The sequence below is a fragment of the Battus philenor genome, unplaced genomic scaffold (genome assembly GCF_028537555.1).
Source record: "Battus philenor isolate CCGP_79_NKW_IND1 unplaced genomic scaffold, ilBatPhil1.0.hap1 SCAF_9, whole genome shotgun sequence".
Classification (NCBI taxonomy): Eukaryota; Metazoa; Arthropoda; class Insecta; order Lepidoptera; family Papilionidae; genus Battus; species Battus philenor.
In genome coordinates this window covers 3,419,121-3,445,474 of record NW_027181759.1, presented here as the reverse complement: position 1 = coordinate 3,445,474, position 26,354 = coordinate 3,419,121, and the positions used below count along the sequence as shown (strand labels likewise).

The 26,354-nt window shown below is 38.7% G+C and overlaps 1 long non-coding RNA gene across 2 annotated transcripts in view; it reads left to right on the top strand.

Moving 5' to 3' along the window:
• Positions 1-26,354, top strand: part of LOC137932467 (uncharacterized) — a 68,317-nt gene that overhangs the window by 35,034 nt on the left and 6,929 nt on the right. Inside the window, exons 1-2 of one of the 2 annotated variants that reach the window (XR_011109087.1) lie at positions 14,024-14,202; positions 24,532-24,576. This is a non-coding gene — a long non-coding RNA (uncharacterized lncRNA). Of the gene's footprint in view, positions 1-14,023; positions 14,203-24,531; positions 24,577-26,354 lie in introns of those variants that run through there. The other variant, XR_011109086.1, reaches the window with a different exon arrangement.

The window sequence follows — 26,354 nt, the reverse complement described above, 5'->3', positions numbered from 1 at the left end:
TTTGGACGGAAAGAAAAATGATTTCAGTGAGTCATAGTCACAATTCGGCCGAGGTTAAATAATTCAATGTTGGATAAAGTGGTGAGATTGTAGCAATTCATTATAATATGTAAATGTCTATGTGTTGATTGTTATCATCTGTAATGTTTATAAATAGCGATGAGACTGGAACTTTTAAAAATGTAAGATTTCATTGACCTATCGTGATTTTTTAGTTTAACAAGACGTGATAAAAAGACCAGAAACCTAACTACATTTGGCACCATACCATCTACGACTTTTTGCAAGTCTCAACAATCTTCTGTTTGATTCTTTCTCCTTTATAGTTTACGGACTCATAAACAGAAGCAGAAGAACCAAGGTCACCGATGATTGTCTAAGAATTACTTGTCTGAGATGTCAGACGGGACATATCGCTCGTGAAACCTACTGCCATTGGGGCCAAAAGGTTCTAGAGCGACGACCACTAGAAATTAAACTATCATGACTTGGAAGTCTCTGTTCTGCTATTGTTCTTGGTTAAGGCATGGGTCATATATATTAACCCATTAAATACCAACTTAATAATGGTGACGCTAGTATCCTACTGTAGCCAATTTAGATCAGTTAAGATGAACTGACTTACCTCGAGACACTAGGTTCCCACACGGCGTGGGTGATACCACCACGCCTAAGTCCACTAGGTGGACTGACCGCTTAGTTAAGGCAGGATGCAGGCAGTGTTATACATCATCATCGTAGTGATCTTTGGCGAAGGCCAAAGTATGCCTTGCAGTGGCATCTATCGGCTGAAAAGATGCAGACAGTAAAATTACCGTGCATGAGCAAGCTTAACTCTGAGTTTTCTTTCAGTAAATCCATTTGACAATACGAAATAAAAAAATTACACGGAGTGATTTATACATTTGGAAAAACACAAATATAATATACGCTCAAATTACCTATTAGTAAGTTCGTATTGAAATAAATATTAATATTTTATAAATGTCTCCTTTAATTTATAACCCTTGTTTAGAAAACATGAAATTATTCAAATAAATTTTCGCAAATATGAAGAAACACTTTGCAGATTTTAAAAGAAGAACATAAACAAGAACATATATTCACACAAATTGTTAAATTAATATTCACTACTTCCAAGTGCAAATATGAAATATATTAATGACATAATTTGGGAGTCGTTATGTAGCCATTACTATGAGGTACATTAATAATTTTATTCATGACATCTGCAATCAATTGCAAAGCTATAATCAGATGGATTAGGTAGACGTGAGTTTTAATCGAACAAGAACAATGTTTTAAAGTTGACGTTGTTAAGCAATATAAAAGGAAGCTGATTGGGGCGATGATAGAAACGTTTGATATGTTGTTGCTAATAACGCTCGATATCTTCTGCCGCTGTTATGTTTACTGTTTGGTACTCATATATTTCGTCGTTCTTCATTAACTACGATAATATTTATATAAAAATATAATGAAATCTACCGCACATGACTATGATATTCTGTTTAGTTTGATATATGTACTAAATCTACTGTATTTCATAAAAAAGTATAAATAATTATTGTCATTATCATTTAAGCTGTTGGACCTTCAAAGCTGGATATAAGCTTGCCCCAAATAGAACCTTGTGAACATCCTACGCTGCGCCTCCGTAAATATAATATTACAAAGAAACATTTTTTTTTGTAATTTAATTTAATTTTCTTTATGAAGTTTCCTATGAGTGAAGAACACGTTACTGTGTATATTGTATGTTACATTGCATGTTGCGGTACCCTCTGTTGAAAGTCACTAAATAAATAATATGCATATTAAAAAACATTTTAAAGAAAATCTGAACTAGTTTACCAGGAAACAATCTTGCCAATGTATCCCAATGCGAATAAAAATATTATTGTGTGCCGCGAATAAACATATGATATAACGGAGGGAAAATATTTTCCCGGCTCCATCCCCGCCCGAACAGAATTTGCTTAGCGTCTTGCCGCCCGCCCAAATCACTATTGCTTCGCGATTCCATTTAGACTGTATTACAAGTACTTGTTCGCAATTATTTACTTTCCTTACAAAATATGACATTACAAATAAACTTTACTATTAATTTATAACACGTTGTTCTTGTTAAACTGACGGTTTTTTTTATTTGGGTGTAAGTACTTATTCCTACCATAATAGGTCAAATGACCCGACTTTGTTCCCTGCTTGAATGTATGAAATAAGTTTCTTAGGAAGGAAATAAAAATTAAATTTAATAAGTGTAAATAGCTGTAGATTGATTAGTAACAAAAAGTCATGATATAAAAATTTGCAAAATCAATAAGATGAACTCAAATGGGTCATTTTGACCCTTTATGGTATATTTAGTGTATAATAAATAAATCCTATGACTATCTTGAAAGTTCTCAAATATTAACTGAATAAAAACCTATAATTTGCATGCTTATATATCATATAGATAATTCAAGTGAATATCGTTTCCATGTAATACATAGGAACTTTCTGGTATCTATGACATAGGCTAGATTTTCACGAGACGTTATGGATCCATGACGTTAAATGTAATTTGTAAGTTGCAGTCAATTCGTCAAAATAAATGACGGTTTGATGTACATGCAAATAACAGTAAATATTATTGAAAATTTAAATTAATATTTAAATATGATTTTTACCGACAGTAACAGCTAATTACAGTCTACATGACGTAAAATGAATGAATTTTTTGAAATATGTATCTATTCATTTATGTTCAACAAGGTAATTAAGTTGAATGAAAGCAAAATAAATGAACTTTTTAATATTGAATTACCTAGTGGAAAACCAGGTAAGGGCTCTTGTTAGCATGGGAGGAAATTCGTGCATTAACATAACGCCTGTCGTGAAATTTATTGAGTGAAAACAGCACGTGCCATTGATATTTATTTTCATACATCGACACAAGTACAGTTCTGTAACGTGGATGAAAAGCTATATATATAATATATGTATTTATTAATTATTAAACATATATACTCATTTGGAGCGCGATGAAACACACTTTTTCACATGCTTCATTTGGTGTCATTTACAAATGCTGTTTTCTATTTGGTATTTAGAGAATCATTTGGCTTGAAGCGGCAGAACATTGAAGGCGCTTAATAAACAGGGTGATTAGTTATAGGTGCATAAGCTTAAAAGAGCTAAATAAAAATTAAAAGGTTTTAGAAGTAATAAATAACGTAATAATAATATAGTAAGAAAAAGTGTTTTTTTAAAAGAGGGAGTTTATCGGTATTCTCTAGGCCGCCCGTGTTTGAATTTTAGAACCAATTTTTTTTTCTTATGTTACTGTAATTGCCAGCTTCATCGTGATTATCTGTTTACAGAAACTAAGTAAGATGTTTCTTTAGTAGTCCCAGCTCGGACTATTTAATTATTTTTAAGCAGAAAAAGATGCCCAGTCAGCAAAAAGCTCGCTTAGACAAACACTCTATGTTGTCTTAGTATATAGGTCTTGAGATGGGACATCTTCTCGCTTTCCGATTTAAGAGTGCTCCAGAAGTCTAGATGTCAAATAAATCTATTGTTCGTAGTCCTACTGCTCAATAACTTATACGTCTTCTACCATTTCTGCCGTACTGTACTACAGGCATTAAAACTTACCATTACGCAAATGACATTGTATACAACACAATAGTGCTAATGTCACATATTTTGAGAGTAGATATGTTCTTAATTCTAAATGAATAGAATACTGTAGTGTTTGAGATAAACGACGTTATGGGGCGCGAACTGGTTCGAAGGCTAAACACCGGAATCATAAGGTCGCAGTAGTCATCTGTTTTACGTATTATGTGCCTTATTTTTTGCCTTAGTTCGTTGGTGTTAGCCATTTTAAATTGCCAATCCGCTAGGCTATTTCGGATACGGTTCTTGTACGGATTACTTTCATTTATTTATTACGGAAAGTTAGTATTGACAAAACTACAAGACTACTTAAATAACCCCGCTTATAACATAATAAATGGTTCTGATAGTCCCGCGGCGTATCAAATGGCACGCCGTTTGTTGTGGCGACGTTCGTCAAAGCGCGGTGTCAGTTGCGGCGGCGTTTCTCGAAGCGCGTGGTCCGTTGCGGCGGCGTTGTTGAAGGCGAGTCGCGTGTCAAACAAGACGGCCGTTCAAAGGGAGTCAACTTCGCTCAAAGCGTGCCCGAGGGTTAACAGTTGTGCTATAGGTATGTAGCTTCTTGTGTGACTGCTTCTATGTTATTCTTAATAGTAGCGTTGTTATATTAGTTTTAATTTGTTCATCACCGTATCAGATAAACACTTGACTCGATTCATCACTGCCTGGTATAGAAACAGGGCAATATTTTGACCTTATATTTGGGTAAAGTCTGGAATAATAGTTTATACTACTTATAGTACAGAAGTCTCTAATTTGAAGAAGTGTATGTATAGCTCATTTGACAGCTAAAAGCTTTAAAGCTTTTAAACCTATTTACAAACCTACATAATGTGATCACTCTCAAATGTTTCCTTTTTTTTATTGGAATACGACAAGCTTTCTGGCAGAATAAAGACTGCAGGTATAGATAGTAACCAAAAATATTTTTTTAAACTTAGTGATTCCAATTTTGAAAATGCTTTTTTCTTTATTAACATGACGTACATATTATTTCCGAAACTGTTGATTTTGAGTAGAGATGTGGTACATTAATTGACAGCAAATGTGCTATACATTTTCCTCTTTTAATTCCACAAGTATAACCAAATGACCCTGTATATTTTTACATTATATAACTTAATGTCATATAACCTCTATGTCATCTGTGCTATTGTCGCACGGTGTACAATATAAAACAATAATGAAACATCTAGAGTTACGTTGAAGTTGATTTTCCGAGTAGGCTGCGCGTTTCGTTCATTCGGCGTAGTCTTACAGCGAGCGGCTTGTGTTCGCGGAAATTTTTGGTTCTCTTACCGATTTGCTTTTAAGTTAATCCGTCACGCGCCACAGCACCTCGCGCCGGCTGGGGCATGTAAATGTAAAATCACATGAATAGTCGAGTTGTATGGAACTTTTTGGCAAAAAGAAAAGTGCCTTGTGTCTGCACGACGCTTAACATCAAAGCCAATGCAGTGGAGTAGGGTTGTCTCGAGAGAATTTTTTCGGTTTTTTTTGTTCCCTTTATTCCGAAACTTTTGTTAAGCTAGCTACAAGGGACTGTAATTTATATAGGAAAAAACCTTTTTAATCGTTATCTTTTCTAATGTATATAAAAAGCGATAACAAAATTTAAAAAACATTTTTATTCTAATTTCATCGCGTGTGAAAACATTAAACTAACTTTAGCACGGGAAAGCAGCCAGTACAAAAGTATTTTCATCATCATTCATATTGGACATGCACTACCGGATATAGACCTCCCCCATAGATGGCCGCTGGAGCCTGAAGCCTGGAACGTCTACCTACAAAGTCTCTGTCCATCTTGTAGGTAGACTTTCTTAAGATCGTTGGAAGACTTAGTTTTTTTTTCAATCAGACCTATTGGAAATCACTGGGGGAGGTTTGCAGTATTATTAATTAGAAACACTGCTTTAATATAATGATAATTAACGATTTATTATGGGCACGTTGTACATACCTCGTTCTGTATTCTTTTGGAATTGACGATACTTTACAGAGGTCTTCGCTTGTTCAATTTCTACATCAGACGAAATACAAATTGATTTCTTGATATCAATGTATCAAAATTCGTAGAATTATATTTCTATAAAGCTAAGTTCCAAGTATTCTTGAAAAAGGAGATGTAGTTTGCTGAATAAGAATTGGTGTTGATTTTATTTGAAGTTGGTTTGAGGTATACACATTCAGATAAATGTCAAAAATTCTTATGAATATCTATTTTTGTTTGTTGCCTTCGTCTGCGACCTCAGTATTTGCGTCTCAACGTACTGTCTGCGTCAAACAATTGATCTTTAAGTCGAAGACGAATCTCAGAAGCGAACAATACTTTGCTCGAAGAGGCAGACACGCCCACGTGCGCCCTCACCTGCTCAAGTCTCTATAAATATGACCAATGAGGCGCGGGTGCAAATCACATGGTTCGTAAAAATAGCTCCGTTTTATGAATTTCTCGCGACGCTTCACCCCTGGCGTGTTGTAAGGGCGCGCGGCGAGATGAAAGGCCCTCGCCGGCACTACAAAGCTGTCTCCTGACGCCCCTCGTGTCGAGCCCTCACCGGCCACGGTCAAGGGTTACCTTCGGGACCGCTCACAACGTGCACAGTTTTCTTAAGTATATCGCTATTCACTTACCATACATTATGGACTTTTAAAATAACGGTAAGTCATATTTGTAAGAATAATAATTGCTGTAGAGGAAGTGTGCGGCGCACATAGCCTTTGTAACTGACGACTGTTGGGGTCAAGAGGTTTTTGATTAGAGAGGTAGCGGGACGTCGGCGGTTACGAATTTTGGGAGAGGCCTGTCTTGTAGAAAGTATCTATAGGTTGATATAATGATTTGTACATTTCATTATGACTCATACTTGAAGACTTGAAGACGACATATACAGATGTTGATGGCTCAGAGCCGCCCCGTCCCATGACCAGTTCACTGCGTAACATTAGATTGTCAATAAAGCAATGTCAGATTTCTTCACTTACAACCCCATTTTAGTCTTTGATGTAGGAACAACAGAGCGAAAGCCGGCTGTAGTAAATACTCATTGCACCCTTTGATAGGATGAGCTACACCTCCTAGAGTAACTCTGAACTTGGGAGCCGCACAATACAACTTAAAAAACCTCCTCGCTTCACTCGCGCCGTACAACTCCGCGAACACTTACTCCCATTCATTGCCTCTCATTTCCGCCGACATAAAAAAATCTACATTCTTGGATATGAATGGTTCACTCGTAGTGGAGAAGAATCGCGGCTCAAAACCCGAGGGAGGGAAATGCAAGACTAAATGTTTTAAAGGATAAAACATAAGGATAGATCGCTAGATCGGTCCGCCGACCAGTCGCTCCGGTATAACACTAACTAATGTTTTATTACGACGAGAGATGGGAAATCATAAGATTTTAAAAATTCACCTGCCACTTATTGTAATGCCCAGACATTGTTTAATGCAATCCATTTAATTAATCTGTTGAATTTTTAATAAGCAAATTTTTTTTAAAAATTTCCTTTTAAAACTCTGTTCTTATTGCTGGCGTTAATTGTGTCTTAAGAAAGCTCCTTTCGTTTAATAAAATAACAAGAATCCATTGAGTAGTTAATGCATATAAAAATATTCATGTAATTGTTAATATATTTAAAATTATTGTTAGTCTCCATTGCTTCTTAAAAATCTGAATATGTAAGGTCTGTGTTCCAACAATATGATAAAAATCTCGTTAAAGACTCGTTCAGAAGACGATTCTTATTATGGAGGAGGCCTGTGTAGCAGTAGATGTCCGACGTTTGTAGTTGAAGAAGGTGAAAATTGAGGAGATGGCATTCCGACTTTAACATATTATTCATTAAGATCTTTCGTGTTGTTATTATTTAGGTGTCTTCTTACCTTCAGAAATGTGCCTACAATTCATGCTGTAAGTTTCCACTTTAAATCTTTCTCAGGCCTTCCTCCATACAATTCATCGCTTCTTTGTATTTTCCTACTGTACGTTTCTTTTGGTGCATCATCCACTTGGTCAAACATATTGTGGCTTTATTCTTCGGCTTTGTTGGATTTATTTGCGTTCTATTTTGTCTAGTTCGTGGTTCTTTAATTGGCGAGAGATCTGCTACTAACCTGTATATAAGAGAATTCCATCTATTTATGGGCTCATCACGATATCTCTGGAACCTTGAGGCTTAGACTTGAAATTTGGTGGAAATATTCCTTTCGATAGTATTTTGTGAAATATCATCCATCATTGATATTTACAAAGTAACTTTCTTCTAGCTGGTATTTAAAACATGGTCTGAATATTTTTTGTGAAATGTTAGAAAATACCTGGATGATTTTATGAAAATATACCAACAAAAGGTAGTGCAGACCAAGCGAATCAAGCGGGGGCAGATAGTGATTTAGAACTATATGTGTAAATATATAAATAAAATTTAATGGAGTCAGCCGACTTGTTCGACCCGTTGCGCGCCCTGAATAAATAACAGCTCCCGGTGGACTGCCGGGGAAGACGGCTTCGACGTCAGGGGCGAAGCTAACTGCAGCTTCCATGGGCGGACTGGATGTTGTTACAACTCTATCTATATGTAATTACAGTCTAAGTCCACGTTAGTAAAGTAACTTTACGGGCTCAATTCAAACTTAATACTAAATTATTTAGAAGATAAATCAATATGCAGAAAGATTAGTAAAAGTTTTAAAGGGGCGAATGTATAGCTCATTTATAAGCAAAAACCTTTAAGCTTTTATACCAATTTTCAATCACCTGTATAGAGAGAGATCACTTTGAATTTGTTACATTCATTAATTTTTTTCTCTTGGAATGCGATAGCACAATAAGTTCTGGCAATACAAAGCTTACAGACAGGGGTAGTAAATAATAAATAAATTTAAGTGTATGTTATAGTAGTTCGAATTTCGAAAACACTTTCTAACTGTATTTTAATGGCGTTATTTAATATTTCTGCATCCATTGATTTTTAGATAGTGTATACCATGCTTTAATTGACAGCAAATGAGCTATGTGTAAGCTATGCTCAGCTTTTACACCTCGATCACCCTATATGCTCAAAATTATTTTTGTACTTAAAACTTTTTTTGTACAAGAAAGTTAAATAAGTAGCCTCTTTGTCACCGAAGCCTTGTAGGTTATTTAAGTTAATATGTGCACCACTCTAGAGGTATCGGTGTCAAAGACACATATTAAGTTATGCTTCAGAGAATGTTACAAATTTTGAAATCTAAGTATAAATAGCACCCGGCGATTCTATATAGTGAAATTCAGGCTGTACATCATTTTGTGCCACTTCAAAGTGGCAACGGTGTTATTAAAACGACACTAACTTATTTTTTTTAAATAATTGTATTTGGTCTGCTGGTCTTTGATTAGTGTGTTTTGCCGAGGATGACATCTGAGACGTGGTCGTTTACGACAACAACGCTCTATGTCACTTAGAGAGCAATAGAGATGGTTATGCTTGGAGCTTCGCTGCTATATCTATTCAGAATTGTGAGAGTCCGCAAAGAACAAAGGTCACCAACGTAGCTCAATTAAATTACTAGTCTGAAGTGGTAATAGGCGAGGCACGTCGCTCGTGCGGTCAACAGTTGTTTGAGCTGGAAGGTTTTCGAGTGAAGACCACGAGTAAGTAGACGCGGCGTAGGAAGAGGGCCCTCATTAGGTAGACCGAACACCGTCAAGGTTGCGGAAAGTCGCTAGATGCAGGTAGCGTAAGGTCGGACATTGTGGTGATCGGTCCATCGCAGTGTTTTTCAACCTTTTATGTTCCATGCCCCACCTTAACCTTTATAAAACTCCTACGGAGGGGGGGGGGCACCCCTTGTAACATATATATATTTTATATCAAAGGGAACAACCAAATCACTCTTTGTGAGGGGTCGGCTCTACATTGGGAAACGCTGCGTTATCGGCATGATGATGTGGTCTGTTAAAGATGAGAGTACACCTTTTCAATGCACAACAACGAACAAATATATCAGTAGACTTGTATAATAAAGCTATAATAAATATCCACCAATAAATTTAAATCACCCTGCAAAGTTTATTGCACCAGAAAGTAAGCTTTAGCTGGATGCTTACGTTAAGCTTCTTGGAAAAACGAAGACTTCTTATTGCAGGAAACTGTAACAAGTATATTTCTCTGCAGTCCTTTGTGAGGCACGTGAGGTTGTATTGTTTAAGGACTTGATTGTATTAAAGTTTAACGTGAGTAACGCAAACGCAACGCGAAAGTAAATCGCTAAAAAGTTTTAATTACAGGTTTTGTTTCTTTGATGGAAAGGACAATGATTTACGATTATGTGTACAAAGATCTATTGTCACGAACTTTATGCCAATTAAAATTAGTAATCGCTTAAGTAGAAGTAAAAAGTTAACTGTCATCTTATAACAGTCACGGGTATAATTCGTCATAAAACACTTTTATCTTTACCTTGATATATCTCTAACTAGTAATGGTAACTCGACAAAAACAACCAATCATGTCTAGACTCTCTTGGGTATCTTTGCTTTAAGACTGGTTTTAAGCAGGCTGCATCAACCGTCTTCCGACGACCTCAAAAGATCGACTGTTAACCTTATGGGTGAACGTCTTATGTCTCCTCTCCAAAACCTTAAGGATCTCTTAATGAATGCTAAACGCATAATGATTGACAGTCGAGGCTAGTTTTCCCATCAGGAGCTCTTGCGCTTGGTCAGTCCAAGGAGTGTCCTGGCTCAAGTTCTGAAAAGTTTATATAACGGCCTGAGCTAAGGCCCCTACATATCATTTTTATCAACCCGTACAAGGTATGCCTTTTACGTTGCATAACTCTTGCTCGTATTATCTCTATGGGCTCACTATTGGGACGAGTCCCAACAATAGTTATACTAAAAAAATAATAAGAAATATGTTGTATCTGGTTATTGGCAGGAGTAAGCATCATTCCATATTTCATAGATATTATACTGAAATCGTCCACGTCGCACAAAAAAATTTACAGTCCTCGTAAGGGATGCAGTAAATTATTTTGCCTCCTAACCAGTAAACTTTTCCCTATTGGAAAGGCAAGTCTACAGTGAACAGTTGTGTAGTGATGCTTTTTGAGGACATTTTTAATACGTACAGGCTTTAGCTTTATCAATAATTTCTATCCTTTATTATGGACGAATGTATATACAGGGTAGAGGCATATATGTATGATAGAACAGTATGAAAACAAACCGTTTCAAAGGACCTAGTGTCACGTGCGGAAAACTGTCTGTCCAATTAATTTGATGCGAAAGGTAAAGCGGTCGCGCGGGCGCTAATTGTTTTTAAAACAAAACAGTTTTTGTTACGCGGCGCTAAAGTTACGTCACGCGATCATTTGATCGCGCGCCGCTCCGGGCCGCTCTGCGCGCCAATAAAACGTATGAAGCGGCAAATCGTAGCCGCCCGTATGAAGTTTTAATTCGAGTCGCGTGCTTGATGATGATGGCGCGCACAAAGGGCACAAAAGTAATAAAGGGGTGTCGAGTGCTCGCGACGCGCCCGCCCCGCTCCGCCCCGCTGCCCCGCCGCCCCGTCGCCCCGCCGCACTACTTGCGAATATCATATTTTGCCAAAGTTTGAACCACTTGCACGAAGCCCGCAATCGTCCTCCGGCCGACGACAGAGAGGATTTTTATTTCCCAACGGTCGCGTTAACGTCTGGATGGTCAGAGAGCGAAGAGCGCGGACGGGCGGACACTAATCTCAAAGAGACGAGTCAAAGTGAAGCGTGCAAATTCGAGGCCGAGCGGGAACAATAAAAGTGCAGGTGGACCGCGCCCACCCAGCCCCCACCCCGCTCCCCTCCACATCAAAGGGGAGCTCGCGATATACAAAAGCCCTAATGAGACAAACCCGTAGCGTAATCGAGGCGACGGAAAAAGATGAGACCCGGTACGAGGCGAATTTTAATAATTGTCAAAGCGGCGGCGCCGATCAAACGCGCCGCTCGCTCCCCCGCCCTCCGCCGGCGCCCCCACGCCCCCGCCGCGCCACCTGTGACGTGTGCTCACCGCGGGCCTCATTAGCGCCGCCGATCTAATGCAACTTCGAACTCGGCCGGCGACGTCTAATTAAACTTAAACAGAATTTCAATTTTACGACTGAAAATTTTAATACGCAAAGCCTTCGCCGCGGAGAGACCGCAAAGGAGGCGCGTTCAAAGGCGACGCCGTGCACGTTTTCGCTGATATTAAATGTGTTGACAATTTAATTTTTCATTTCCTCCGGGGCGGCGGGCGGCGGGCGCTCGGTCGCTGCGCTCCTTTGACGTCGCGATATTGTCTTTGTGCGGCGCGTGGGGTGGGCGGCCCGCCCGGGACTTTGTCGCAATACAATGTGTATCAATAAAAACTTAGGATTGGCTTTTAGTGGTTGCACTTACGCTTTGTGAGGCGGCGGGCTCACCCTTTGGCGTGGCGCGCGTGTGTGCGGCCCGCAATATCGCGAGCCGAGTCGGCGCCGTCTTATTAATGTCGACACGGGTCGAGATGTCGGCCGCAATGAGCATCCAGCAAATATCAACTCGCGCTCATCTCCATGTCTGCAATGCACGCTGTTTGCGAGCGCGCAATACATATCGACGTCTCTTTATTGCTGCAATATTGTTTACGAGATGCACGGATATGACTTGCAATAAAGCGTATTTTTATATTCCGATGGGCTCTTCTTTTTTTTCTTTCAAAACAATTCATGCTATTCATATCATAGTTCTAATTTAATTTCGACTTCTCATTGTTATGGTGTGTTTCATTTAGAGCAGCAAGATCGGTCTTCGTCACAATCTTTACGAAAGGCCTAAGTCGTGCAATAGGCGTCTATCGTCTGTCGCTCATAAATAAAAAGTCCCTTATGGTCACAAGTCTCAAATATATGCTCCCAAATAGTATTATGTAAGCATCATTGCGTTTCAATTTGACCGAATTGTAGGTACTATAATTTCCGAGAAAACTAAGAGTATTAATGAGCTACCGAAACTGCTGTACTGCGCCTTGGGTATGCGTGCGGTGACACAGGGGGAAGTATTGGCCGCTCCGTTCCGTCAGTCCGCCGTCAACGCTCGCAGCGGCGTTGCATGTGCTCTTTTTTAAGAGGTTTCAGCAGCATTATAGTAGAATCCTCTGATTCAAAGTGACAAGCGTTTTCAGGCGTTTTAGTTAAAAAGAATCCCATCGTCAGGCAATATATTGTTGTACCTTTGGTTAAAAAATATAAAAATCTCACGTTATTGCAAACTCTTTACGCCTTCTAAAAATTATCAACGTCATGGCATTTTTTTTTCTATCTTCTAACATGATCTAACATCTATCTTTTTTCGCAAAAAAATGTTATTTCTCTTTTCTTCCTTCGTAAAAATGTAAATATAATTCTGGTCAAAAGTGACGTATGTTGTTAATGAACTAACAGGTGATTTACTCTGAGTTGTTTGCGGTAACCACAAGGCAGCCTTTAATTTAATATTAAAATCCTAGGCAGCACTGTAGTAATGTATAGTAGTAGTATAATGGGCAATTTAAAAGTTATACAGGATGATTAGTTACAGGTGTAATTAGTTTATGTTTTTAAACGTATTTCCAAACACCTGTATAAAGTGATTTGTCAAATGCTATTAGCCAATAATTTCTAGCATTCCAACGTCTACAGAGACAAATAATAATTAATACTAGTATATTTTAAAACAGACTTGTAAACGCAGTTTCTTATCATTCCTGAAAGCATTGTTTTTTAGATAGTCTGTACCATACACTGATTGATAGAAAATGAGCTTATACGCTCAACCCTGTAAATCGCTTACACCTATAACCAATCATCCTGTATAGAAGACATGAGATGAGTTAATAATCTACGGGCATTGAAGTAAAAGTGAACAAATGAGGAGCGGCTTTGATCGGTTTGTTAATTTCCGTTTTTCAGTTGAACCGCGCCATCCATATTTAGCTGCTTTTGACGTCCGCATAACAGAGGTTTGTTAAAAAAGGTTTTAATTCGGCTTCAAAAAAGCTCCGGCCCCTTTATCCTTTGACCGCGGCGCGATCGGGATTGCATTCGGCGCGTCGCACACGTGGAAAATATCATCCCCCGGCCCAAGTGCGCCCGCCTGACCAGAAACTGTATCCGCATTTTTGTAATAAAATTACCTGTTTTAAAAGGACGTTACTACCGAGATTAAGGCGCACGGCGATGTTGTTACTTGTCGGCGCCCGATCAAAGCCTCCCGCCGACCAATCGCGACCCGTGGTTCCGCATCGCCCCGCCCATCTTCACGGCCACGTGCGTCGCGCGCACGCGGAACTCTAAAATCTGACAGTCTCTCGTCAACCTTCGCGGCAGATGGGGCTCTGGCGCGCTTGGTCGCAAATTTACGTAATTCTATCGATATTGTGAATAAAAACTTCGATATTAAAATTTTGTTTGTGTTGGTGCGGTCGTTGTAATAAAGTTCAAGTGAATTATTGGTGATTAATGGATTGTGATTTGATTCGGATTGCATTGACAATCATTCAGGTAGAGTTTGAACTTTGAACAACTTTTTCCTCGGGTCGGCTTTAGCGATAAAAGTTAATTCGACGACAGTGGTGACATCCCTGACGGTACGCATTGTCTAGACGGACTCTTAGAGTCCTTGCCTCTAATGTTTATTAGAAAGCCCCCTATTGTTTTGGCCCGTACACTTATTCCCCATTGTTCTCGTGTTAGTTTGCTAGTTAAATTTCTGTGTAAGGATATATTGTTTCTGTTATTTTACGAAGCTTTTGTTGTTTTTGTTTACCGCTTCGAGATTGTTTGATTTCGTCGCCGGTCTTTTAGAAGTGCAGCCCTTGTGACATTAGCGATTTCTAGAGCTTTGTACGTGTTTGTTATTCAATGGCTTTCATATTATTTTTATTTTACATTAATAAGTTATATTGTTGTTTAAGTATTTATTGTAGTTGCTTATGTTAAAAGTTCTTAGAGTGGGCAAATAAATATTAATGTTTGAAAACTTTCAACAAGAAAATTTTGTATGGTAAAAGAAAAGACTTCAACGCGCGCGTAAAGTTTTCGTATGTAAACCGTTTGTTAATGAAGTTTTTTAATGTCATGTTTAAGGAATAAAACACAGATTATTAAAAAATTTTGGCAACAATAAACAAAAAAATAATTAACTATTATGTGCGCTTTACGTAACGTTTTAAAAAGGGTGAATATTTAATAATTTAAGTACAATTTTACGATATTGATATTAAAGAAATAAAATAAATATGGTATTTAAAACGTAGGTACCGAGAAGAGTATAAGTTTAACTAGACGATTTGAAATATTAAAAACAATGTATTCTACAACGCACTTCATTTCATTTACTAATTAATTTACATAGTAATTATATATACTTTACAAATAATACATAATACAAAATTTATACAAATTTTTTTGCTGTATGGAACCGTTGCATAGTATATAATATTTATTATATATTCTTTATTGCATATCAAAACACTAAAAATATAGAAATCATACAAAAGAAGCGAAATATGAAATTTTATACGTTTGAAATTAAAGGATTCGTCACCACGTCGTTCTTCATCTTATCGACTTTATTAAACAAAACTTGAAACTTCAGTGGATCAAGTCACGCCATATTTTCAAAGCTCTAAGTTTAACTTATTATTAACTGATGTATATCATTAATTTGAATTACATGATCGCAAGTCATTGGGCATCGTCGAATGTTTAAATAAACTGTCAAAACAGTTTGTAAAGGGAAACGGTTGTTAAAAAAAAATACGGTCCACCACGGAAACCTTCGCATGATTAAGTAATCCGAAAATTCATAAGCGTGCGTTGATTTATACCGTCACATTAGCTCCGTTACAGACCCACGCGCAAAGCGCTTTAAAGCTGCATACATGTTCGTTAAGTACGTCGCCTGTCCGCGGGACACGCTGAGTGGGGAGCGTAATTTGGAAGGTGAAAGCTGCTGAAAGGGTGCGCACGCGGTGTCTTTGAGAAAAAGGATCCGCTGTGCTAATTTCCAAACTCGGTTTCGCACAGATAAGGATAGAGTCGGGAGGTGTCTTTGATGTAGCCGCCCGGCACTCTGACTCCGGGGATGAGAGCTTTCAATGAAAGGATTTTTTTCATCTTCTTTCCCTTTGTACTTAATTTAAATTTCGTTTATATCAATGCTGCGAGTTTCCTTTTGGGTGTGTTTTCTCTTTTACTTTGTCGCGTTTATCCTCTTCAATTTGTTATATTCGAGTTCGCTTTGTAATTAAATTTAGTGTTCGTAATCTGTCCGTTTCGTATTTTTTTATCCACCTTCACTTAAAGTCCGCCTGCTGCCGGTGTAATTGCAATTTACAAATTAGGCCCCTCTTTCATTTTATTTTCTTCGACGCGTAACTGTATTATTGTGCCGTTTTGATCTGTCTTTGGATGTAGTTCATTTCGTGATCGACCGTATTAAAACTTTTTTTTTTTTATAGAATAAAAATGAAGAAATTCTTAAAGTATCGTTATTAACGTAATTAGGACAAGCGGCACGGTGTACTATGTATGCAGGTCTGTCGTGTCGTGTAGCTCGCTCTGTAATGAGCAAGTTGATTATGCAAGTGTTTCGTCCTTTAGTTTTTCAACAGTTGTTTGTGAGGTCGGGGCGGCCCCTTTGTCCCAAGTTTCGCAGTGTTAAGAGGCGGCCGCGGCTCGCCTCCAAAGCGCACCCGCGCCACAAAGACACGGTCCTCCTCTTTATACTTTAAAACATCAAAGCGACGTGTCCTTTGATCTCGAGTAAAACATCAATGTAAACCAATTGGCCGGTTCGCAATATTGTACCGAGAGACGTCGTCGAACCAATTTGCTACAAATTATGTTTTTGTTTGTAATAAGTTTATTGTTTCACATTTCGCGTATCAAAGCGTCGGAGTCGGTAGAGTATTGCTCCTTCATAATGTGGCGAGGCGGGTAAGGCTATACGAGTATTAATTTGGGTTCGGAGGCCGCCGTGCGGTACTTTATTTGCGGCGCATTGTGAAGGCGTCGCGAGACAAAGAGTTTGTCGCGGCGGCGTTCACAAAGGCGCCACTTTGCGGAGTCGTCTTTGACTTTGTGTCTCGGGAGTGTGTAACCTAACATTAATAACCTACTAATAGCTCTCCTCGTTGCCGACGTGCGGGCACATCGGGCCTGCGTATCGATCGCGTACTTGCGTACTCGATTTTAATATCGGGCACGTGCTCGATATTCTTTCTCCCGGAGTAATTTGTTCGCACTTAAGCCTCCACGCCCGCCCAGGCGAACACGGTACACTGATTTAATTTTTTACATAATTGTATTAGTGACAGTTTAATTAGCGCGGCTTTCATCGGCCTCTCTTTGAGTTGAACGCTTCGAATAGATTTCACAAGAAGCACTTTCAAAGAGAGCCCCCTCTAATAAGTACTGAAGACTCCTCGCACGTGTTTATCAAAGACAGCCTTTCGTTGCTCACCGTCTGAATGGCCTCAAAAGAAACTCGTGTAAAATGCTTCACAAAGTGCCGTATCAAAGGGGAAGGCGGGCGCAAATATCTGTTTCGTAAACTACGAGTAGTAAAAACGGGCTCACAAAGGTGCTGCGTACTCGCGGCAAATTAGGCGGAGTTAATGGCGGCCGCGAACTCGCTCGGCGCTCATCATTTATGCAAGACGACGGAATCGGCAAGCGGCGCCACGGGATTTGTTTTTGACAATGCTCGCCGCTCGGTCCGAGCGCCGCGGCTCGCATGTGTATCCATTTTATGCTCAATTCCCATATAATTTAACTTTACGATCAAAGCGAAATTTCGCAAAGAGCTTCCCGGCGGCGGCGGCCCGGCAGGCGGTGCGAGTGGGACGCCTACATCGCAGTCGTCGAGATCAAATGCTGGGCCAAATTAGTCACTCTCCGTCTCTCTATCTCAAAGCCGATCCGTAGCAAAGTTTGCGCGAAGATGACATCAAAAGGAAACCACACACCGGGGTGGCGCCCCCTACCACCTCCGCGCGCCCGCCGCGCCGCGCTGTCTTATTGACACGCGACTGACAACTCGCAAGTCGCCGCTCCGTGCTACGGGAGCGCGCCTTGCCGGAGTTATTTAGTTAATTAATACGGAATGCCCTGTCCCAACTCGCGGCGCTCACACGGCTCCGCTGCAAAGAAACTTTAATCCCATGCCTCGCCCTCCCGCTCCTTAATTACGTACGTCGGCGGACTTCCGAATTTACATCTTCAACAATCACAAATCACCGGATTTGTCGAACCACATAAATTATACACGAAACTGACCTACGACTTTCAGTACAAGCAATTTAACTGTCGACTACTCCTATACCCGACTTGACCCAAAGATGTGTAAACAAATACACTGTAACGTTTTTCAATAATCAAATTTTAGCACCCGGTAGAGAGTAGCACCGGCTCTCTCGGGCATCCTTGAAAAGGAATACTTAACGCGATTCGAGTGACAGCCATCGCGGAACACTCTTCGGGCTGTTGCTTCCAGTCTCTCCATAGATCGTCTACCTAGACAACTTAAGAGGGTCTCCCAATAAATAAATAATGTAACGGCGCAAGCAAAGGTTCCTAAGGAAGCCCTGAATCAAAATTATTGTAAATAAGTTTAGACTAAGCAGCTTTATCGCTATGGCACCTCAAGCCCCGTAAAGCTGTAAATAGGAAGGGGCGAATATCAGTACCCGTGAAAAATTACATGAAAATCACAATAACAATAATAATTTGTTTCTGATGTAGGCTTACCCACCCCATTTAAATCTCTTTCATTTTGATATCTAAATTAAAAACGTACTTTATTCTAATGGTATTAAATACCATTAATATATACTACATACATAATTTATTCATATTTTTACGCTTAAAAAAGTGTTTTAAGAACAACGTTATTGTTTACTGCTGGATATGGTTGCCCCATAGATTACCAATAAGACCAATTGGTTTTGACCCGCATCCAGTTTCCTCATAGGACATCTGCGTACCTTATGGGCGGAGGTCCATGTCATATAATAAATAGGCTTAATAATGTTTTATTATTAAAGATAAATATCTCGCTGCAGGTGCAAACTGTAACAAAATAATTTCCTGCGAGTCGTGTGCCCACTTCATCTTTATAAGTAACTAGCAGCTGCAACAGACTTCGTACTTTCAAAAGTTCGTCGCAATCCGACATAAAAAAATAAATGGAAGACATTTCAGAGTAATAACTTTATTCATTGAATTGAAGTCTTAATATTTCTTACACTGCGAAAATAGGTAATATTGTGGATAAAATTTTCATTGTAGTTTATGTTGCACGATAATTTTATTTGAGTTTATTTTTTTGCCTAAATTTACTTATTGTATGGGAAAGTTTTTTTTTAATATTTTACGGGTGAGAAACTTCTGAACCGTTCTCGACTTTTGAGCTTTGCAACACATTTTGCAATAAATTTTTTATATCTATATAAGAAAATTTAACACAACTTATAAGGAATTAAACGGTAAGCAAGTAATCACAGTGACCAGTATAGCGCTGCCTGCATTCAGCGATTTATAGCAACCTTAACTATATCGTCAGCCCGCCTAGTGGAAAATATAAAAATAAAATAATAGTGTAATAGACATAAATACTTAATGGAATCAGGCGTTACCTCGCGGAAGTCCATCCTAAGTAAGAAAAGGACCAATATTTAGCCACTTCTGCACATGCAGTGGTAGTCGTGCAATGAAATGCACCGCCCGCCAGCCCGCTGATAAATGCGTATGCGGCAAACAATGCGAATCACACAACCGCCACCAAAAAATTACTCAACACGTGTTTCACCCCTCCACGGGGCATCTTCATGAGTTATGTTACACCGTCTAGTGCCAAACACAGAGTCATAGAAATAAATATTAATGAAGAAATAAGTAAAGAACTAACCATAACTATACATAGATGAGATTATACGTTTTTATATCCGTTTCAAAAAAATTACAGCGATTTTTCTCAACTAAATCCAACGTATGAATAGAAGCGAGAGAACACGCTCGGCTCTCCGGGAGCACGCATTTTCACGTCTGAATATTTAACGAAACACGTGTATTACTATTTAATGCTGTAAGCTATCGTCGCGAAGGCTGCGGAGAGGCCATTGTGCGCGACTGCACCGCGCGCCTCTAACGACTGTCCCGGCTAGCATTCGCTCTTTCAAACGCTACAACAAACAATTGCCATCCCTAAGTTTTGTATTTAATTTATACGTCAATAGCCCTGAATTGAATATCAAATGACGTGTCAGTTTCAAACAGTATCCATGGTGCGGGAGCTTATTTTTCTTTTTATGCGTTGTATTAAAAGATTAGATGGTATTCCTGTACGCTGCGTAACAAAACCCAATGCACCCCGAAATTTACAAGGATGACCAGTGAAATAGTTGCATTAGATACAATCCTTATGTCTCTCAGACGCAGAGCAAGAGATACAAACTATATATATACTTTATATTTTGAAAACATAGAACGTAAACGATTCATTAAAAAAAAAAACAGAAAAGTAGTTTTAATAATTATTTATAAAAACTTGTATGAGGTGTTTTTTTAAATTGAGTAATATTACAAGTAATTATTTAAAACTTATAAAATTTATTTAGATATTTTGTACATGAATAAGCAAATACATCTATAGGCATGGGTTTTGATATAAGTAGTTTTTTTGGAATTTGAATTTATAAAACTTGTATGTATTTTTACAAATATATTATCTAATAATAATATAATAGTAATATTATTGTACTTGTGATTGTTAATTTAAAGTTGTAATATTACCTGTGAATATTAAAACCATTTTTGAATATCGATTGCCGCGATCTGAGCGAGCGTGCTAACCAAAAAACGCCAGCTCGTGGAATCTGATGGGTCCCGCTATCGGACGGCGTTCGAAGCGAGGCGGCTTGCCATTGTACCGAGAGTTTACGAGCCCCTTATTCCTGGAAGGGATGGCGGTGCGGCCTACCTACGCGGGTGTCCTTCCGTGACGTCACAAGCCGGCCGACAGGAATGTCAGTGTGAATTCTCTAACGCGAGATGCATTCGTTTCTTTCGAGTAATAATTTGTTTAAACGAAACTAGTCTATATAATAAAAATTATAAGGTTCGATGGCATCAAATATATGTTAATGGTATGGTGTAAATAATAATGATTTCGCTGCTTGCAATGTTTAAATATGAAATAGTAAAATGTTTGCTTATAAGTGATACATATATTTTCGTTTTTCTTAGGTAAATGTCCTGTTGAAATTAGTCAAGAAAGCAACCATAACCATGACTTATACAAGTGGATATTATAAATGATCCTATATGAATAAAATATAAATAAATGTTTAACATTCTTAGAATTGTTAATAAGAAAAGATAGTTGACTTAAATTATATTAATATTTTATATCCAATGTTCATTGTACAGCGATCTCACATAATGTTAAGTAAGTAGGCTTGATTGTAAATCGGTTTACCCTAGTAATAACATATTCACTATTGTCTTGAAGGTACTAGCGTCATTTAGCTGGAAGTATAAAAACCGTCGCGAAAATCTTTAATAAGAGATAAAACGTAGAATAAGATTTTTATTTAATTTGAGATTGCGCTAGAATAATCTTTCGTCCTTGACTATATGGATTTGCGCTATTTAAAATTAGTAGTTTATAAATCTGATGAAGGAACGCCTCCTCCAGTATTCCCACAAAGATTACCTTACAGCATTAATAAAACAATGCATGTGTGTCCAGAATATTCTCAAATGATAATGCGTGCTTTAAAGAAAATCTAACTGATAAAAACTTGATTGATTTATAAAATCCGGTCAAATAGGTTTCGAAATTTTTAGAATGTATGGTATAGGTGGAAATTAATATCAGATTCACTCGAAAAATAAGCGTAGGACTATTTCTAAAAGCGCTTTATAGATTGAAAAATATGTGTAATAAAGTATTGGAATGGAACAAACACTATTCGCTTTCTATGTAACCTCCAGTTTTTTGCGTAGTATAAAAACACAGTGCATGTGGCGGCGCAGTGCCGTGGCCGGCCGTTTCACTTTCATTAACAATCCATCAATCATATCTCGGCCGTTTGGTCGTCGCGCTCCTACCATTTGATATTCCGCTTCGTTGCCATCATTCAACTTTTTGTCCTGTATTACTCTCATAATATGATTATAATTTTCTCGCATCTGCCTTGCAGTTGTCGCGTGCCCAGTAAATTTATACTGTAATTGTAAATGGTTAAAGTTTATTTTGCGTCGAAGATGTGTTGGTTGGAGCGAGGCATCGGCTTCCATTGAGCGGGAACCGGTTTCGTGGAGGAATGCCGCAGTGCGAGCGGCTTTTTGCTCCGGCCGCTGTTTGGCGCTGGTCGGCCCACGCGGCCGGCGCGGGCGCTCGGCCCGTCGGCGCCAGCGCTTCCCGCCTCTGTGCCCGATGCCCCGATAAAGGACAACTCGCAAATATTTGATGTAATTTCATAGTTTAGACGCAGCCTTGCGTGCTTCGACACCGGCGGCCGAGTGCTCCGCGATGCGTTTTATCTCTGAGAGTTTAATGCGTAACAGTTGCCGAGCTTCCGTTTCGGTTTATCGTGGCTCAAGCTACGCGAGCAGGTAGCTTACGAACTTGTTTATCTCGTCCGCAGCACGGTCAAACATTGAACTTTGTTACACTTACATTATTGTTGTATTACTATTTTAGTTTCACAACCATTGATTTATAAAACTGCAGCCCACTATCAACATGTGCTTTTTAACACTCTTGTGATTTGAAGTTACTATATTGTATGAAAATATATTATTACATATTATATCTTCTTCATCACTATTCTTTCTTTTTTGTTGCAACTATCATCTGTCGTGTATAGATAGCAAGTCTAAACCACAGGTTAGGCCTAGTTTAGATACTATATATGATAAAATAATATAAATTTAGTTTTTTACATAAAAACTTAACGAATATAATGTCCATTTATTAAATACTGAATACTTTAAATACGTAAAATTTTACCGTAAAGTTAAAAAAAGAGAAAAGAGATGAAAGGAAAGAGATATTTGAAGAACATAATCAATAACTAATAATGAAATATTAATTGTTAACCTCGTGACTAATGATGGTTGTGACTAGATTTTAAACCGAAATATTTTACATATTTTGGGCTTTTATAATTTCTTTTAAAATTCTTAATATAGTGCGCAGAGCATATGGTCGCTGGGACCTTAAGGTTCTAGAGTGGAAACCACAGACCGGCAAGTAGGAAGTACCTGAACGTTGGAAGACCCTAGATGCAAACCGCTTCCAACCGGTCCTATTGAAAATTTATGGGATAAGCCCATGTCCAGCTGTCCCGTGGCTGAAATTATGATGATTGCTTACCTTTCTTCCTTAAGCCTAAATACAACTAGACCTCTTGACAATTCTTTGTATAATATTTTTAATTCATTATGACGGTGATGTTCCAGAGAGTACTTCACTCTCGCGGGATATTATAAAACTTAAAAGTAATTAAGATAAAGTAACCGGGTAGGTCCTGATTAGATCGTTGCTATCAAAGCAAACGTCCGTATAATCTCCGTCTCAAAACAAACCTGTTGTCGCTGAGAGGCGCGGGCGAAGGCAGAGGGCAGAGGGCTCCGCAAATACGGCGCCGTTATCTGACGCCATTAGCTTATTGCGGCCGCGACGCGCTGTTTGTTTATTGCAGCTGGATTGCGCGCGGCGCACGCCGCTCCAGCTATAACACGAATGGATTACGGTTATCGGTCCACCGACCGTCGGAAACTTTGCTAAAGATTCTCATTCCAAACATAGGTATCCCGCTATTTACCGCTTTAAGTAAGAAAATGCGTTACATAGGAATCGTGCTCACTAAAAATATTTCGCTAAAATTCTTCATCTTTGTTGATCAGGGTGAGCTCGCTATATTATTTACAATATCCTGTACCATGTGTATACATACATCCTTTAAGAAATCTTATGTATTTAATGGAATCAGGCGTCACCTTGCGGAAGTCCATCCTAAATAAGAAAAGGACCAATATTTAGCCACTTCACATGCAGTAGTATTCGTGCACCAAAGTGCACCGCCCGCCAGCCCGCTGATAAATGTGTATGCGGCAAACAATGTGAATCACACAACTGCCACCGCCAAATCACTCAACATGTGTTTCATCCCTCCACGAGGCATCTTCAGGAGTTATGTTATACCGATTAGTGCTAAACACAGAGTGACATAATCTTATGTGACATAGGCAGTCATTCAGAGCCGGGACAACATAGGTTATATTCGACACGGGATTTTTTGGCGACTTCTGTCAGACCTGCGTGGATGCTCTAGAACATTCCAACAGTGCTGGTCTTGTGTCTTGATTTAAGACAGTTATCCAGTCTTAAAATAAATGAGGCAATTCAGCTTCGAGTCCGCCACCAAAACCATGTTACGTAAATAAGATGAAGGCATGTTGTTCTCCTCTGACTTACAAGTTACTCTCTGCAACCGAGATGATGAAGTGTTGAAGTGAAAATTATGTTTCCGGACGACGCTGTCGAATGGGATGGGAAGAAAGCACCACGCACGTAGACAGTCTTAGACAATTTAACATTAATTTAAATGATGGGTTTCATAAGCGTGGGACCTTGTAAAAACTGATATAGTGTTATATATCAAACCACGTGAATTTGTAGAATTTGAGGTATTCTAAGCATTCTCTTAAAATTATTGTTTAAGAAACCACAATATTTATAAAATATCAATTAAGACTAGACACTTGCTTCGAAATTACAAAAACTGTTTTTAATATTTGTTTTTTGTTTTGTTTCAGGATGTCAATATCCTCATATACGGCACCGTTTAGCTGACTCTCTACGTAAGTTATTTATAACAAATAAGTACTACCAGTAAGAAGTGGGCTTATGGTGGGCCGCGACGTGTCTTCGCTGTTGTTTTGTTAATTTGGTTTATTATTAAAATTACGATGTAACATTAAATGCAGTCGTGAGCAGTAAAAATAGGAATAAGCTTCGCGTTACACAGGGTAATTGTTTATAGGTGTCTAATATTCACATTCACCTTTTAAAAGATTTAACACTTATAACCAAACACCCTGTAAATTAGAATAGAGAGATACGAGTCGCCAAACCCCGATAGTAGCGTTACTGATATTTCTTCAGTTACTTTTTCTCCCAGCGTTAACTCTTTTCTAAGCGGTATTAGCAATGCAATAATAACTGATCAAGTGGAGGTTCCGCCCTTTCGGGGCATGCTGATGATGTCATCGACGAGTGACAGCCAAAGCCAGAGCCAAGGCCCTCCATGGGGCGTCCGTCCGCCTAAGCGATTTAAGAGATTGACGGTCTTCCTTTATCCACTGTAAAGCATCCCTCAAAGATATCTATGGGGGATATACCATAATCGCCACGCTTAGCTGGCGTGTTGGCCATCGCAGCTAGGTTTTACGGTACAGTAGCGTTCTCTTTAAAGTTGTTCGTGAGCAATGGGGGAAATCCTATATAATTAATGCACAAAATGTGAATTATGTAAAACTATATCCCGGGAATCGAACCCACAATCTAAGATCGCAAGTCACAGTCCTCTACCGCTGGGCTATCACTGCTCGGTGGTCTAACAAACTCTGTGAAGTTATTTTGAACCCAGGTTCCCCATGGAACCCTCGTGTTTTTTGTAAAGAGTTTTAAGGTTAAGCGCCTCTTGAACAGCAATAAGAGCCAGATAAAAAAAGATAGATAATTCGATATTTAATTCGTTTATATATACGATATATCCTAATATTACGATGATGTTCGAAATAGTTCGCCACGAAAGTCTCCGCGTAATAAAGCCGTCAACAATACAATCCATTTGCCATCGTAACAATGAGTGACGCACGTTTACGCTTTCCGCAAGTCCGTCCGTAAATATCTTTACACGTCAGCGTTTTTTTTTTGTCCAAATTAAACGCAGAATTCCGAACTGTTGAGTCGTCGGCGAGCTGCGTGGTCGTGGGCGAGTTTTCCGTCAACCCCGTAATAACGACCGGGTGATTCCGTTTTCCTGGTCGTTTCCGGTGCTGGCTCAGCGAGGGGCTGCGGATTAATTTGTACTTAAGTCCGTTTGTAACTATTTGTTATCGTGTTTTTATAACTGTACCTTTTCTCTACAAATTTATTAGTTGGTTTAGTATAAAGATTGTCATAATGTTTACGGAATACAACATATATCGAATTCACAGCGTGTAGTCGCTTTTAAAGAAATAACTAAAAGAGAATTTTTGTTATTTTAATTATTATGTATACAAATGGAGGAATATTAAGTATAATTTCAGAGGTAGGATAGACGTCCTGCTGGATACAGGCCTCTGGCATATATTTGTAATAAGACTAAGTGGTAGCGTCCTGTATCCCGCGTCATCCAACGATTTTAATAAAAAGCCTTTCCACCTTAAGGGTCGAAGTCTTAGTAATAGTCGGTGTTACTATATATAAAAATTGTTTAATCTAAAAATGAAACGAGTTGTGGTAAGATAATACATACGTTTAAATTTACTTCCAAGAAAACCCTACTTGGATGACAATGATTGCAAACATGATGTAATTAATAATTGAAAAGGGGTAACTAGTTGACAAATGCAACAAGTCACTCATGAGT